The following is a 16,478-nucleotide window of genomic DNA, read 5'->3' as shown; positions in this document are numbered from 1 at the left end:
TGCTTCCTAGAACCCCAAGCCCTGAGTCTGTATCTGAAAATTAACTTAAGAATTGGTATTTTCAGACTCAAGGAAATGATTTAAAAACGCCTAATTTTATACATAAAGGACCAAGGAAGGTAAGGTAATGTGCAGAGAATGAAAATACAAAGGCCTAAGGAAGGGAAGATAAAGTGGGGAAAAGGGAGTATGCCACACAGTCCAGGAGCCCATGTAAACGAACATGAGTTTTAGATTTTAAGAAATATGAAAATGAGCCAGGTGTGGTGGTGCACACCTTTAATCTTAGCACTTGGGAGGCAGAGGTAGGAGGATCACTATGAGTTCGAGGCCACCCTGAGACTACAAAGTGAATTCCAGGTCAGCCTGGACTACAGTGAAACCATACTTCAAAAAACCAAAAAAAAAAAAAAAAAAAAAAAAAATTGAAAATGTATTTCTTTTTATTTTTAAAGATTAAAGGTAAAGTCAGTGATAACAAGTATCCCTTGGCTGCAAATGCTGTATCCTGCAACTGAAGCTGGTGGGGTGAGCTGAGATAGGTGAGGCCAGCTAGGATAAGTGTGATGAAGGGGTGATGAAGGATCCCTCCCTTTAAGGACCTTCCTGATCCTGCCTAGTTCAAGAAACTACCTGCATACTCTGGAACTCCCCCATGCTTACCCCCTCATGAGAGTTTAACTATCCTTAGAGGAATGGGGACAATGTTATCTGAACTTAAACTACTTCCTCCTGAATGGGGAGCCAAAATATGGCAGTTAGTGTTTCTCTCAGAGAAGTGAGCTATTCTAAAGACCTAAGGGAGAAATCTATCAGACACCACTTCACTTAGAACTTTTTGGCCTGGTAGAAAAGTTGTAAACAATAGTAACGTAAGGTTGGAGCCTTTCTCAGAGACTGACATGTGCAGCAGTGTGAGGTAGGGGGAGTGTGTAGTCCCATCAGAACCGGCACATGTTCTACTCTCAGTGGGTGTTCAAGTGGAGTTGGATTGATGCCTAACCATCTGGGTGTAAGCTGGGCGTAAGGGGTAACGATTAGCAAAATAACTATGAAAATTATAATGGGTATGATACTTTTCTTCCATGAAAAACTTGAGATCTACTCCCAGACCTGTTCACCAAATGGCACAGTAGCATCCTACATGGTCTGAACCTGTTCATGTAGGTTTTATAAAAGAGATGAGACAGTATAAGAGTTATCACAAATATATACACAATACTAAATATTGATAATGGCACATGTGCCACCTTGGGCTGTGGTATGTCTAGAGCCATGAGTTTCTATATGATGGCTTTGCTCATCATTTGAACCTGAGAATTAAGAAAGGAAATTCCCTCATCAGTGTTATTTAAAGCTATTTGGGTATACTTAGTGAGAGTTTCTATGTGTCAGATGACATCTTCCAATCCAATAGGTAGGATAAACACTGAGGTTAAGTGATCATACCATTGAAAGACACTCTTAATTCACTGGTGTTTTAGAACCTATAAACTTTCTGAGCATTCTAAGGGTTTGGTTTTACTTGTCATCCTTGTATCCAGAGAAATCCCTGAGTATACCTTCCAATCTACCCTAGAGGTAGCCAGGGCCAAAATTTGGTATCACAGAACCATTGGGTGCCATTAGGAGCTGCCCAGAATACCTTTGGTCTCAGGGCCCCTTCAGTGGCAAACCATTCTGATGTTTTGAGGGTAATGATATTCTGGTACAAGTTAGAAGGGACTCACCATTGTTCCCTGTATAAGAAAGTCTTTTGAACTAAGTCAGAGACATCTGTATATAGAAGTAAATTTGAAAATAGCCATCTTTATATCTATGGTTGTTTTCCTTACTGTGGAACTAGAACTGTTAGAGAGGGGCCAAAGGGCCTTATGGCCTTGTTTGTTTCCCCTTTTGGGAAGCTCTTGCTGTGTTACTTAATAGGCCATTCATATAATATTTAAGGCATTTCTTTATCTTTGGTTATAGTGTTAAAGACCAAGTAGGTGGCCAAAGCTTAATTGAGGATGTACTTTTGAAGGTCATTAATAGTTCTTCACAAGAGACTCTAGGGCCCTGCTGGGAGCACTGTGCCTTTTCCAGTACTGGTGTTATCTCTTAGAATGAATCAGGGCCAAGCTGGTCAAGTGTCTGGTGAATCCAATTGGCTTTGGCTTCTCCATAGGTTATTAGAACACTTCAAAAGGAAATTACACCTATCTTGTTGGATGTACACATATATAGATATCACACTTGGTTATTGAAACAGATCTAGTTAAAGAATGCTATAAAAGCTCAAAGCCATTTTGTCCAACCATTAAGTACAGTTGTCCTGTGGCAGCATAGACCATATCTGAAGCATAGAAAGTAGGCATGTCTTATCCTTTAAATATCTAATAGCTTGTTACCAGTCCCAAAACAATATTTCCATTAACCATCTTAGTATATCAAACCTGGAGGCACTTGAATAGCAGAGATAGAATAATGGTTAGTTTCTTAAAATTAATAAGCAGTTTAAGTAAGATTAAGATCTCTTTTTTAGGTTTAGGTTTGGTCTGAGTCTACAGTGTAAGCCTAGCACATGTGTCTGACTTCTATGTAGGACTGGCATCTAGTATATGTAAGACACTTACATATTAGGCCTGGCACAGGGTATTAGACCCTATCTTTGGGGGGGGACATCTCCCTTGATCTGTCTCCCTACCAGATGACAACCAGTCAACCACCAGAATCTAGGGAGAGAAACCATATCAGAACAGAATTACTGATGCTGCTGGTACTTCCCTGCCCTGCCTGAGGACTGCCTTTTTCTCTACCCAGGGATCAGAAAAATTGAATGTGGATTTTATGGCACACAAGCTTAAATCCAACCTGGTTAGATCTGTCTAGTACCTTAATAGGTTGATTGCAAGAAAGTCTGTGCCCCCCACCTGGACATTCTGAGGACAGCTGAGAACAGTTGGGCACAGACTCATTTGGGCTTTATACTAAGCTGATAGGATCTGAGGTTTACCCTAAAAGTCTTAGCTCTGCCTGAAGGAATTGATTTCAGGTGATTTCTGATCTTTTAAATTTTTTCTTATAATTCTTCTGCCTCCATCCTCATGCCTTCTTACACTTACGTTGACATTCCAATCTCAGGTACCACTCAAACTCTTTTTAGCAACATTCTGTGTCCATCACTAAAATTTTCCTTTCAAATTATTCTTCAACAATCCCATCTCATCTTCCACAAACTTATTTAACCATCTTTTTTATAGGATTATTAAGAGAAACAACACCTAATTAACTTATCTCATTACCAATTGACAGAGAAGCAAGTAACCAAAATTTTTATGCCTTAAACGAAATCTAAGAAAAATGGCAACCAAACTTGATTTATAATAATTTATTAGTCTATACATGAAGGTTATATTACTTTACCTCCAGCTCAAATCTTATCAAAACATATTAAAGCAAGCCAGGCATGGTGGCATATGCCTTTAATCCCAGCACTTGGGAGGCAAAGGTAGGAGGATTGCTTTGAGTCCGACCCTGACACTACATAATTTCAGGTTAGCCTAGGCTAGAGCAAAATCCTACCTTGAAAAACCAAAAAAAAAGAGGTTAAAGCATTTTTATTTTTGAATATTATGGCATTATCTAAGCCTTGTATTCAAGGATTATAAACTAGCATGAAACATTACAGTTCTAATTTAAAGGGATATATATATACAAACATATGCATATATTTATTTTTATTACCTCCACTAAAGCTTTGGCTTTGTGACCGACAGTACCAAAAACCTTCCTTAGTATACGATAGTCTAAGAAAAATAGTAATAACAAGTCATGGATATTAAAAATTGTTATTACATGTAGAGTGTCACCTTTGTGGATCAGGAACATCGAAACTCCTGGTGTTGGCCACTGGGTTTAAGCCTTTTTTTTTTTTTTTTTTTTTTGGTTTTCCGAAATAGGGTCTCACTGTAGCCCAGGCTACAATTCACTCTGTAGTCTCAGGGTGGCCTCAAACTCACAGCAATCCTCATACTTCTGCCTCCTGAGTGCTGGGATTAAAGGTGTGCGCCACCACGACCGGCTTAAGCCTTTTTTTTTTATAATTTTTTTTTTTTTTTTTTTTTTTGCCAATACATCTGAAGTTTTAAGCTTGGAGCTGGCCTCCTCTTTGAAGTTTTTTTTTTTTTTTTTTTTTAACTTTTTGTTTTCAGCCTCTATTGGAGTGGAGTAATCCTGCACACATCCACTTAATCAGTCATATAAATTAAGTTTGAGTACAAAAGGAAAATTTATTGCCCCATGCAGGAAGGTCATATAGTAGAAAACATGTTTGATTAGGGAAAGCCACATGGTGGACACCGTTTTGAATTAACTGTGTGATTGCTAGTATTGGTTAAGACACACATGTTAATATTCCAGAAAAAAAAAGGAAATAGGGTTAAACTTTTTAAATGTTTTTTGTTTATTTTTATTTATTTATTTTCTTAATTTTTTTGTTGTTCATTTTTAATTTATTTATTTGAGAACGACAGACCTAGGGAGAAAGACAGATGGAGAGAGGGTGGGCGCGCCAGGGCTTCCAGCCACTGCAAATGAACTCCAGACGCGTGAGCCCCCTTGTGCATCTGGCTAACGTGGGACCTGGGGAACCGAGCCTCGAACCGGGGTTCTTAAGCTTCACAGGCAAGCGCTTAACCGCTAAGCCATCTCTCCAGCCCAGGGTTAAACTTTTTTAAGAAAAAAAAAATAAAGTCACAAATAGGTCCAGAATCATTTATACAGCCATAGAGCAGGGCAGAAACTGCATGCAGGAAGTATGGAGAGAGACAGTAAAATGCAAACTGCAAGTGTGATTTCTGTTCAATTTCTCGCCTCAGTAAGGGGCTTTGTCAATTTCTTTCCTCCTAGGGAGTTTACCTAGAAGAGACTCTTTGGACTCCCCATTTTTCGTTCTCCCAGAAACTGCCAAAGCGTTGAGCTGTGTGCCATTCTATTCACCAGCAGCACCAATGGAAGCGGCAGAATTGTTTTTTTTTTGTTCCAGCAGCCTGTAGAGATTTTAGTAAGGAAACATTAAATTAAAATATTGGTATTAGATAAAAATCATTTTAAAAGTATCCCAGGTGATCCCCCCATTCTGTAATGGATAAATTCGTGGTGCTTCCTGAAATCCCAAGCCATGAGTCTATATCTGTAAATTAACGAAAGAATTGACATTTCCAGACTCAAGAAAATGATTTTTGTTTGTTTTCTTTTTTTTTTTTGTTTGTTTGTTTTTGTTTTTGTTTTTTGAGGTAGAGTCTCACTCTAGCTCAGGCTGACCTGGAATTCACTATGTAGTCTCAGGGTGGTTTCAAAATCTTGGCGATCCTCATTCTTCCTCCTCCCAAGTGCTGGGATTAAAGTTGTGCGCCACCATGTCCGACCCAGAAAATGACTTTTAAGACACCGCATTTTGTTTAGATATAGGTCAGAGGAAGAGAAGGGAAGACGAACATGAATCTTAGATTACAAAAAAAAAAAAAAAAAAAAAAAAAAAAAAAAATTGGAAAAGGAAAAGTGAAAAGGGATTCAGAACAAGGCATGGGCTTCCAAAAAGATTAAACAAACGTAAAGACAGTGATAACAAGTGTCCCTTCCCACCCCAGCACGGCTGCAGGGGTGGAGAGGGAAGTCACGGCTGCAGGGGTGGAGAGGGAAGTCTTAGCAAAGGAACGGAGACGCAAAAGTGTGCCACAGCAGCTCCAGGGACAGCCAGCCTCCCCGTGGGTCTAGAGAAGATGTACTTTAGAATTCATCTCCGCTTACCTGGCACACCTACACCAGCTATCCTAGCCAATCACCTGGGCTCAGAGGAGGAATCCACCCACACCTGGGCAGGGTGCCTGTTTGAGAGGACTGTTTGGATAAGAAGAATAAATGCTAAATCTTACAATGAAGGCAGCTGGGGTGAGCTGTGATAGGCAAGGCCAGCTAGGATAGGCATGGCAGGGTGGGACATAGGATCATCCTAAGATCCCTTCCTTTAAAGTTCTTTCTGGGCCAGCCTAGTCCAAGAAACTACCTGTATACTCTGGAACCCCTACAGAGTCAGAGAAACTGAGGGCTGGCAATGAAATCTGTACTCCCTCTGAGGGTAAGTTCATAAATATTTAGTTTATCCTGATACTCTGGGAATTAAAGCAATTCATTTTGCTTCATTTCTTCTGTAAGTTCAGATATATGATTCTTTTTTCCATAATATTCTGAGGGAAATTTACCTGGCCTAAGTTTCAAGGCATCTTTTTAAAACGTCTGACTCTCATGTGATTTTTGTAAGTTGGGACATTCTACATAGAAACACTACCACTCCCCCCACCCACAATGCATGACCCACAATCCACATGGGGTTGGTCTGCATACCCTATGAGGTTGGCCTCTTCAGAAAAGTGGTGGAGGAGGGCAAGGATGGTATCAGCATGTGATATCTACATACAAAATATATCCATATATAATAATAAAAATAAATTTACAAAAACAATAAAAAATTTTGTTCACAGGGCTGGAGAGATGGATTAGTGGTTAAGGTATTTGCCTGCCAAGCCAAAGGACCTAGATTTAATTCCCCAGGACCCATGTAATGCAGATGTACAAGGGGCACAAAGGTCTGGAGTTCAGTTGCAGTGGCTAGAGGCCCTGGTGTGCCCATTCTCCATCTGTCTCTCTTCTGTCTATCACTATCTCCATGCAAATAAATAAATAAAGTTGAAATTCTTTTCAGAAAACTCAAGGAAAAAATGGTTACATAAATAGTTACCTTACTTTTCTTTAGTTTTAATCATGCGTTGGATCAGATCAGAGATTTGGAAAGTAAATATTAGTGTTAGAACTCATCTTCATGCAATGTTAGATGGTCAGAGGTGAATCACTCAAGTTTGGAAGTTCCAGTTTTCTCATCTATCATGGGAATGAAAACAGTGACAGTTTTTATTTACAGTGAGTGTTAAACTTCACTGAAAAATTTCATATACACTCTAAATTGTTCTATAACATCATTTTTATACTTCTTTTAGCACAACTATTCTGTAAGTACAAGGTCAAGTGTCTGTAGTCTCAATATATGCTATAGAGTATAAGAGTATTGTGGGAAGCTCATGGCATTCTGGTCTTGGGATGGAATGTTTCCGAATAGCCTCTGTAAAATCACTCATTCAGGGTTTCAGTCTTCTCTACAGTGTGCATGTCAGGCATTTGAACCACTTCAATGTCAGGGAACTAACTACTCCAGAAGATTTCAGTATTTTCTTAGCATTGACTCCTAGAAGAACCACCCCCATCCTGAGTTAAAATTGATCTTGCTATAACCCAAGTTCAGTGATCTCAATGATATTTCTGTGGTTAATGCATTCAGTCTCCCTCTTCTATTCATCTTTGTAATATATAGTAAATCTATATCAGAGGCACAGAGTAATCACTACATAACCTGAATATTTTTGAAAAAATTTAGGAGGCTAAATTACTTCTAATACATACCTCCAGTTAAATTAGGTGAGATAACCCCCCTTTACCCATGTTTTCCATGAAAAATTGGATAGACGCATGGTTGTCTGCAGTATACATTACTCACTCCCATCAATGGAGAGGTAATTATGGACGAACTGTGAAAATAAGTCAGAGAGTGCATCTAAGTACTGTATAAGCTAAAGATTTAGAAAAGCACTGCTGTAATGCAGAGAGTTCTACCCCAGGACCCAGTGATTCAAGTTGTCATGATGACAGATAGATAGCCAGATGACATAAGTACGATAAGCATTTCAACAGTTCATCATTTCATTTGTGTAAAGATAGCAAACTGCTGGTATATTTGGCTAAAAAGACAATTGTTTGACTTGAGAAGTATTATCTTTGAGAATCTCAAGTTCCCATCTTGTAAGTTAGAGAGATATTCATGAGACTAGGTGATTGCTAGCACATACATTTAGATGCACATTTACTTGAGTAATAGCAATATTTGTAAGACAATAAGTCAAGCAACTATTGGTAAATGACATTGCAATCATTAGGAATTTACAAATGTTTAAGCACCAGAGAATCTCATGCAAGTTAAAAAAAAAACAGAATACTAAAATGACACATAAATTTAAAATTCAATATAAAGGGCTAAAGAGATGGCTCAGTCAGTAATGTGTTTGCTGTATAAACCTAATCTGCATTCAGATCCCAGGCACCCAAATAAACAGTGAAGTGTGGTGATGCATACCTATAATCCCAGCACTGGGAAGGAGATAACTGGATCCTAAAGGCTTGCTGGCTGCCTCTTCTAGATGATTTAATAAGGTCTAGGTTCAGTGACAAACCTTTCTTAAAAGTAAAGTGGAGAGTTACTGAGTAAAGCACTCGCATGCACCCAGGCACACATATATGCCCATGCAAATGCATACACACCACACCCAGATACGCACATCGTGTTTTTCAGTCTTTACAAAAACACATATTCATTCATTTGCAATAGTGTGAATGAACCTAGAAGATGTTAAGTGAAATAAGCCAGTCCTAAAAAATAAACAAATATTTTATGATCCCATTTATATATGGAATACACATTTATATTTTATTATATACATGATTTCTTCCTCATTTACTTACTAGAAGAAAAGGAACTCAAAATGCTTAAGTTGCTTAGCTTACATAACTAGCTAGTAAATATGTTGTCAATCAGGCAAATGACTGGCTGCTGTTAAAGTCATTACAGAGTAGTACTTTCTGTGAAAAAAAAATATAATGTGCATATATATGTATGTAATTTGTGATAACCTCATTACTAATAATTAGTATATAACCATATTGCATATAGCTATTACATAGCTGATTATAGAAGTCATTTTATATTTTCCATGTATAGGGCAATTTATATTGTTCCTTAAAATATTTTATTTAATTGCAAGAGTTTCAAGGAGAAAGAGCACAAGAGAGTGAGAGAGAGCCTCTAGCCACTGCAAATGAACTCCATATGCATGCATCACTTTGTGCATTTGGCTTTACGTTGGTACTAGGGAACCAATCTCTGTTGGTTAGGCATTGCGGGCAAGAAACCTAACTGCTGAACAACCTCGCTAGCCCTGTTTTGATTTTATAGTAACAATTTCAGTGGAATCCACTGTTTTTACCATATCTTATACAACTTGAAGATGCCTTCCATCATTATCCTTGGCACTTGTCTAAGTGATCAAAGCATAGAAATGTTCAAAACAAAAACAAATTAGATTTCACAGTCCAGAATGGAAGAAGATACTCTTTTCACAGTGCAATTCATTCCATTTGCACTGCTTGTTTATTTGAAACACCTCAAACCTCATTTCCAAAAGAAAACAGCCCATATATTTCAAAGCAAAATAATTTCATCTACTCATCCATTCAGAATCACATTTTAAGGACATTATTATTTATGCTTTTCATATCTTGGCTATCTCCTTCTTGTTTATTGGATGAGTATATGCTACACTTCTGTGTACATTATGGAAGTTACTCCTTTCATTATTCTCCACAATTAACTCCAACAAAAATTATAAATATATTAAAATCTAATAGAATGTGTTACCCTGAGGCTTAATTCAGTATGAAAAGTCCAAACTAGATAATACTTCAAAGTTAACTTGAAATAAACAGTTTTTTCATAAATCCTACACTACATAAAAGTTATATGATTTTTCTTTTCAGTTAGTTCATTTGTGTGTAACAGTTCAATTTTTGGCAGTGGGAGCAATAGAAATAAATGAACAGAAGAATTGAATAATACATTTATCTCTGACTATTATAAATACAGTCCACCTGTTTATTTCTCAGTTAAATATACATATTTTACACACTGGATGGCAGAGGAAAGTAAATTTTCTCTTCCCATCAGCATTTTACTTCTGGGCCTGTCCTGCCCTGTTTCATAAGGGTCTCAGATATGTGATTCCTGATTCCATTCTGTATATAATAAATTGCTAAATCTGGTTTAGTGTGATATTTTGAATCTAGAGAAACACCCACATTTTCTCAGCAGCATATTCAATTCATCCAACAGCAACTCATCACTAAATGCTTTGGTATAAGAATGCAGTCATCCTCAAAATGCAAAAGCATCTTGTGTGTATAGCAAAATGTAAATATAATATAAATATTGATAAGAAAAGTACAAACCAAGCTATTTTAGTCAGTTAGCTTTAACTCCTCATTTCCCATCTTCTTACCAATATTTTTGAGTATCTACAAGGAAAGTATTCCTTGAATATTTCCAATTCAGCTAATTCAATAGTGACATATTTTTAGTACAGTATAATTTAATCAGAGTCCATTAAATATCTGATCTAAATTACTAAATTCAAAACAGAGAAAATTAGGTTGTTTGATAATGAAGTTATTTGTTGTTGGTTAGAACTGACTTGAAGACTTGTCACTGGTTAGAGTTGTTGGACTTGGTGCTACAGAGTTTACTGTTTGCCCTGTTTGTTTTAAATCTTGTATTGATTGACTATTTCTTTGCTCTGCTCAATGTCATCTTTTGCAGTGTGAATGTTTATTCTGTGCCATTATATTTATATATGTATATATAAACATATTGTGGCTCACTTAAAAGACCTTAGACTATGGGGATGTTTGAACACTGGGATTGACAAAAACTATGGGTACTTTTAAAGTTGGATAAATGCATTGCATTTTACATCATGCATGGTTATTGGTTTAGGTGGGCCAGGGACAGAATGTGGTAGTTTGATTCAGGTATCCCCTGTAAACTTAGATGTCCTCATACCATGTTCCCAGCTGATGGCAATTTGGGAATTAAACTCTCCTGGAGGCAGTGTATTACTGGGGAAGGGCTTATGAATGTTATAGCCAGCTTCTACTTGCCAGTGTTTGGCAAACTCTTCTGTTGCTATTGTCCATTGGATGTTGGCCAGTAGGTGATGTCCACCCCCCTATGGGTGGTTTTCCCCTGCTATCATGGAGCATATCCTCAAGTCTGTAAACTAAAATAAACCCTTTATCTCATAAGATGCTCTTGGTTGGGTGTTTTTGCTGGCAATGCTAACCTGACTACAACATCCAGTAATTTTAAGGTAATTTCCCAGTTATCTTTGTCATATTTTTAGTTTTATACTTTCACCAATTTTCTAAGTGTGCATTTATTCATATTACCATCCTTTCCAGAAATGCTATCATTAATTTCCGATTTCCAAATATTTTTTTCTAATTATTTTTATATAATAATATTTACTAAATTGGTTTTGTTAAGTTTTAGCTTTTAAAATTTAATTTATTTATTTGACAGAGAAAGAGGCAGACTCATATATACACACACAAATACACACACACACACACACACACACACACACATATGAATGTAACCACTGCAAATAGAGTCTAGATGCATGCACCAGCGTGTGCATCTGGCTTACATGGGTCTTTGGGTTTCAAACCTGGGTCCTTTGGCTTTATAGGCAAGTACTTTAACTATGAAGCCATCTCTCCAGCTCTGCTTATTTGTTCTACGTGGATTAGTTACTTGTTTAATTCATGTACTAGTGCATTTTTTGGTATTGCTATATCTGAGTATGACTATTTGGTTGGTTACAGATATGACAGAACTAAAATTATTGTTTGGGCATTACTTATAATAGTAATTAAGATTAGTGACTATTTCCTAAAATTCACTACTGCAACAAATATTTTATTTTATGTGTGTAAAATTAAAATCCACTGGATTATTAAATACAGCAAGCATTTTAGAAAGACAAAAGAGGTATGTATTCATTATTTCAAATATTAATTGATATTAAATGTTTCTCACCAAAATTTGTCAATAGGAAAACCATTCACAATCATGTAGAAGGACTTAGATTCATTTTTCACATGGAAAATTTTACAAGAATTCTAAGTTTGGTGGTGTTTGGGTTAATGTTAAATAAGTATCATTATGAGTTGATGAAGAAAAATTAGATTTAGATTGATGATCATAGGTATGCTGATCAGGAGTGTGAGAGGTATTTTTAGTTTAAAGATTATGTGATAAATAAAAGTCAAAAGGTATTCTGCTAATTTTGAAGACTGCATATTTTAAAACATTTTATTGGCATCCTGCATTCATTTACACAATATATCCTGATCATAATTCCTCTCACCACCTGCCTTTGTTCCCATTCCATTATATCCTTTCTCCTTTCCAACTAATCTCCCTCTTCTACTTTGATGTCAACTTATTTTCCCTGATATTAGGCAGGTCCTGTGTAAATAGTGTAAGCTGCTGTGAGGTTATGAGTGTAATGTACCCTTAATGTTCCAACACACTCTTCCTCTTCTTTTGGCTCTTACATTGTTTCATTAACCTCTTCTCAATGGTCCCTGAGACTTGGTGGATATGATAAAGATGTCTCACTTAGTGCAGAACATTACACTATCACTTCCTCTCAGTACTTTAATGAGTTTTAAGTTCCTCCAATAATCATTACCATCTCAAAAAATAAGTGTCTCAAACAAATATTAGAGTCACATTAACATAGGAGCAAAATATAAATATTTAGAGGACAATTTTGAGCACATTATTATTTCTATGCAACCAAACAACAGTAGTAGCTTTTATCCCAGGACTTATGATCTCCTCATCTACAGGCTTTTGATTAGTTTTTTTTTTTTTTTTTTTTTTTTTCATTCTTGGACATGGATTCTCTCTCATGGGGGTGGGATATTCAAATCTAACCAGAGAGAAGTTGGTTTCATCCTGTGGTAGTCTGAATGTATGTAACCCATTGAATCAGGTGCTAAAATTAAACTTGTAACTTATATCTCCAGCTTCCTGGCTGGAGTAGGTATCACTGGGCTTGGATGAATGGGAACCAGCTTCTTCCATGATGGATGGAACTTCCACTGGATCTTTAAACTTGAAATAAATCCCTTCCTCCAGTAAACTGTGTCTGGTTTGGATGTTCATCCCAGCAATGTGAAACTGCCTACAACAGAAATTTGGTACCTGAAGATTGGGGTTTTATTGTATGATAAATCTGATCATGTGGGTTTTGGTACTTTAGAACTTGTGTTCTGGAGGAATGGGCATCGACTTGGTACTTACAACTGAAAATACATTACAGAGAGCTAAGCCACATTTCATTAGCTATTCTGGTGAAAATTTGAAAAATGTAAGTACAGAGCGAATTGTGTTAGTTTTTGAGCCATTAGAGAGGAAGAAAAGACAACAGAGAACTTTGTAGAAGCTTAACTACTTACATAAAATTTGACTGTATTCTGCTACCTATGCACAGAGACTTTAAACAAGGTTGAATTTGAAACTAATGGTCTGGTGTGCATAGCAGATTATATAGAACTGAGAGATAAAAGTGTTAAAGTTGGAAAAATTCAAACAGAATGAAAGTTGCTGGCACACAGACAGGGTTTAGGTTACTGAGGCTACTATTGTCAAGCATATTACTACCCATGAGGGCTAGTTAAATGCTTTACATTAAAACAATGGAGGACTGGAGAGATGGCTGAGCAATTAAGGTGTTTACTTGTGAAGCCTAAGAACACAGGTGCAATTTCCCTGAGCACAAGTAAGCCAGATGCAAGGGGGAACGTGTGTGTGGAGTTAACTCACAATGATTGAAGGCCCTGGTAGACCTATTCTCTCTCTCTCTCCAGTCCTCTCTCTCTCTCTTTCAAATAAATAAAATTAAAAATAATTTAAAAATTAAATTAAATTAAAAGAATAGAAAGATGGCTGTGGTAATTCCACCCAGGAAAGACTGCATGGTAGGAATGTAAATTATATTGAAAGGAAGAAATCTTCTTTTCAAGGTCATGAATTATTTCCTTTCTGGATTAACAATGGCTGTTTCCCTGCATAACTGGTATTTATTTTGGAAGCATGAAAAATACATTGAAGTGAATCATAGGTGCACACTGTTACAGGAGCTACTGCTTAGACATAGAAAATGAAGCAGGACAAATGCCCTTTTTGGAGGCCATAGAGGCCACTGTAAGATGGACTGTAGTTTGCGGAGGGGACACAAAACGTTTTGAATATACTAGGACTGTGCAATGTCTACAATGGAGTGATGTTGGCTTGGAATGGAAGTTTCATCAGATACTCAGCCCATCTGGGAGGATGGAAATTAAAAATCCATACTGTCAACTTATGGTTAAGATGGTGGTGTAGGTACCACACCAAAGCAGCCTAGGGGGGGGGGGAAAAACTCAGCAAAATACACACTTTTACTAAAAAGTGAGGTGTATAGGAAATTGAAAAGGCAGTGGAGAAGTAGAAGAGATCCAGAGCATCCAGGGCCCACACAGGCTGGCAAAAGAGGCCCCAGCAGGTCCGCCTACCACAGTGGCAGCGGTGCACCAGAAAGCTGCCAGGCTCGGCTTGAACTGCAGGAAAAGCCAGGTGAGAGGACCTTCCACTCACACTGGAGCTCTCTGTAAACTCTAGAAATGTGAAGGGAGAGTAGCAGTGAACAACGGAGGAGCAGATCACAAGGGTAGAAGAAAACATGGAACAGCAGAGAACTAGAGCAGCATCGGCTCCCTCCCCTACCCTACCACCTGAACCCAGCTCCAGCAAACAAACCAGGGGTCCGGGAACCCAACCATGCCAACTTAAGCCAACAGCGGGACCCAAGCAGCGGCAGAGTCTGGCAGTAACATAAGTGGCGCCGGCACCAGCAACAGCAGCCCGAGTGGCAACAGATCCAGTAGCAGCAGTAGCAGCGTCAGTGGCAGCAACAGTGGTTCCAGCAGTGGCAGCTACAGCAGCAGTGGCAGCAGCAGTAGCAGATCCAGCAGCAGCAGCTTCAGTAGTAGCAGTGGAGGATCCAGCAGCAGGAGTTTTAGCAGCAGTGAGGATGGATTCAGCAGCAGCTTCAGCAGCAGCAGTAGTGGATCTAGCAGTGGGGGTGCCGATCTATAGGGCCACAGTTGCCAGGCTCGGTTTGCCCCACAGGAAAAGCCAGTGCCCAGCTCCAGAAATCAGAACAGTGGCCCAATGACCCAGCCAGCTACTTGACTGAGACCAAAATCATCCAAAAAGTTAACTGGGATTGCACCAGGGAAGGGTCTCACTTGGTCACAAGCTGACTTGGATCACTCAACAGACCAGAAATCTTAACTTCTTTGTTTATAGAGGATCTGGTTGTTACAATATAAATACACAAAATTCAGTTGCCTTCATATATGCTAATAACAAACACACAGAGGATGAAATCAGAGAATCACTCCCATTCACAATTACATCAAAAAAAATGAAGTACCTTGGAATAAACCTGGCCAAGGAAGTAAAGAATCTCTACAACGAAAACTTTAAAACTCTCAAGTGAGAAATTGCAGAAGACACTAGAAAGTGGAAAAATATCCTTTGTTCCTGGATTGGAAGAACCAATATTATGAAAATGGCAATCTTACCAAAAGCAATCTACACATTTAATGCAATCCCTATCAAAATTCCAAAGACATTCTTTATGGAAATAGAAAAAATGATCCAAACTTCATTTAGAATCACAAAAATCCTCGAATATCTAAAATAATACTGAGCAACAAAAATAAGGCTGGTGGTATCACCATACCTGTTTTTAACCTATACTACAGAGCCATAGTAACAAAAACAGCATGGTACTGGCACAAAAACATACATGTAGACCAGTGGAACAGAATAGAGGACCGAGATGTAAGTCTAGGTAGCTATAGCCACCTGATATTTGATAAAACATGCCAACAATACTGTGGTGGTTTGATTCAGGTGTCCCCCATAAACTTAGGTGTTCTGAATCTAGGTTCCCAGCTGATGGATATTTGGGAATTAAGGCCTCCTGGAGGGAGTGTTTTGTTGGGGGCGGGCTTATGGGCTTTATAGCCACTTTCCCCATGCCAGTGTTTGGCACACCCTCCTGTTGCTGTGGTTCACCTTATGTTGGCCAGGGGGTGATGTCCACCCTCTGCTCATGCCGTTGATTTTCCCTGCCATTGTGGAGCTTCCCTTCGAGCCTATAAGCCAAAATAAATCTCTTTTTCCCAGAATCTGCTCTTGGTTGGATGATTTCTACCAGCAATGCGAACCAGACTGCAACAAATACTCATTGGAGAAAAGATAGCCTCTTCAGCAAATGGTGATGGGAAAACTGGATATATATCTGTAGAAGGATGAAAATAGATTCTTCTCTCTCTCCATGCACAAGAATTAAGTCCAAATGGATTAAAGACCTTAACATCAGGCCTGCAACTCTGAAACTGCTAGAGGAAAAAGTAGGGGAAACCCTTCAACATATTGGTCTTGGCAAAGACTTTCTGAATACAACCCCAATTGCTCAGGCAATAAAATCACATATTAATCACTGGGACCTCATGAAATTACAAAGATTTTGCACTGCAAAGGATACAATGAATAAAGCAAAGAGGCAACCTACAGAATTGGAAAAAATCTTCTCCAGCTATACATCTGATAGAGGATTAATGTCTAGGATATACAAAGAGCACAAGAAGTTAAATAA

Source organism: Jaculus jaculus, chromosome 1 (genome assembly GCF_020740685.1).
Source record: "Jaculus jaculus isolate mJacJac1 chromosome 1, mJacJac1.mat.Y.cur, whole genome shotgun sequence".
NCBI classification, from domain to species: Eukaryota; Metazoa; Chordata; class Mammalia; order Rodentia; family Dipodidae; genus Jaculus; species Jaculus jaculus.
The sequence above is the reverse complement of the archived record's forward strand: the minus strand, read 5'-3'. Positions refer to the sequence as shown.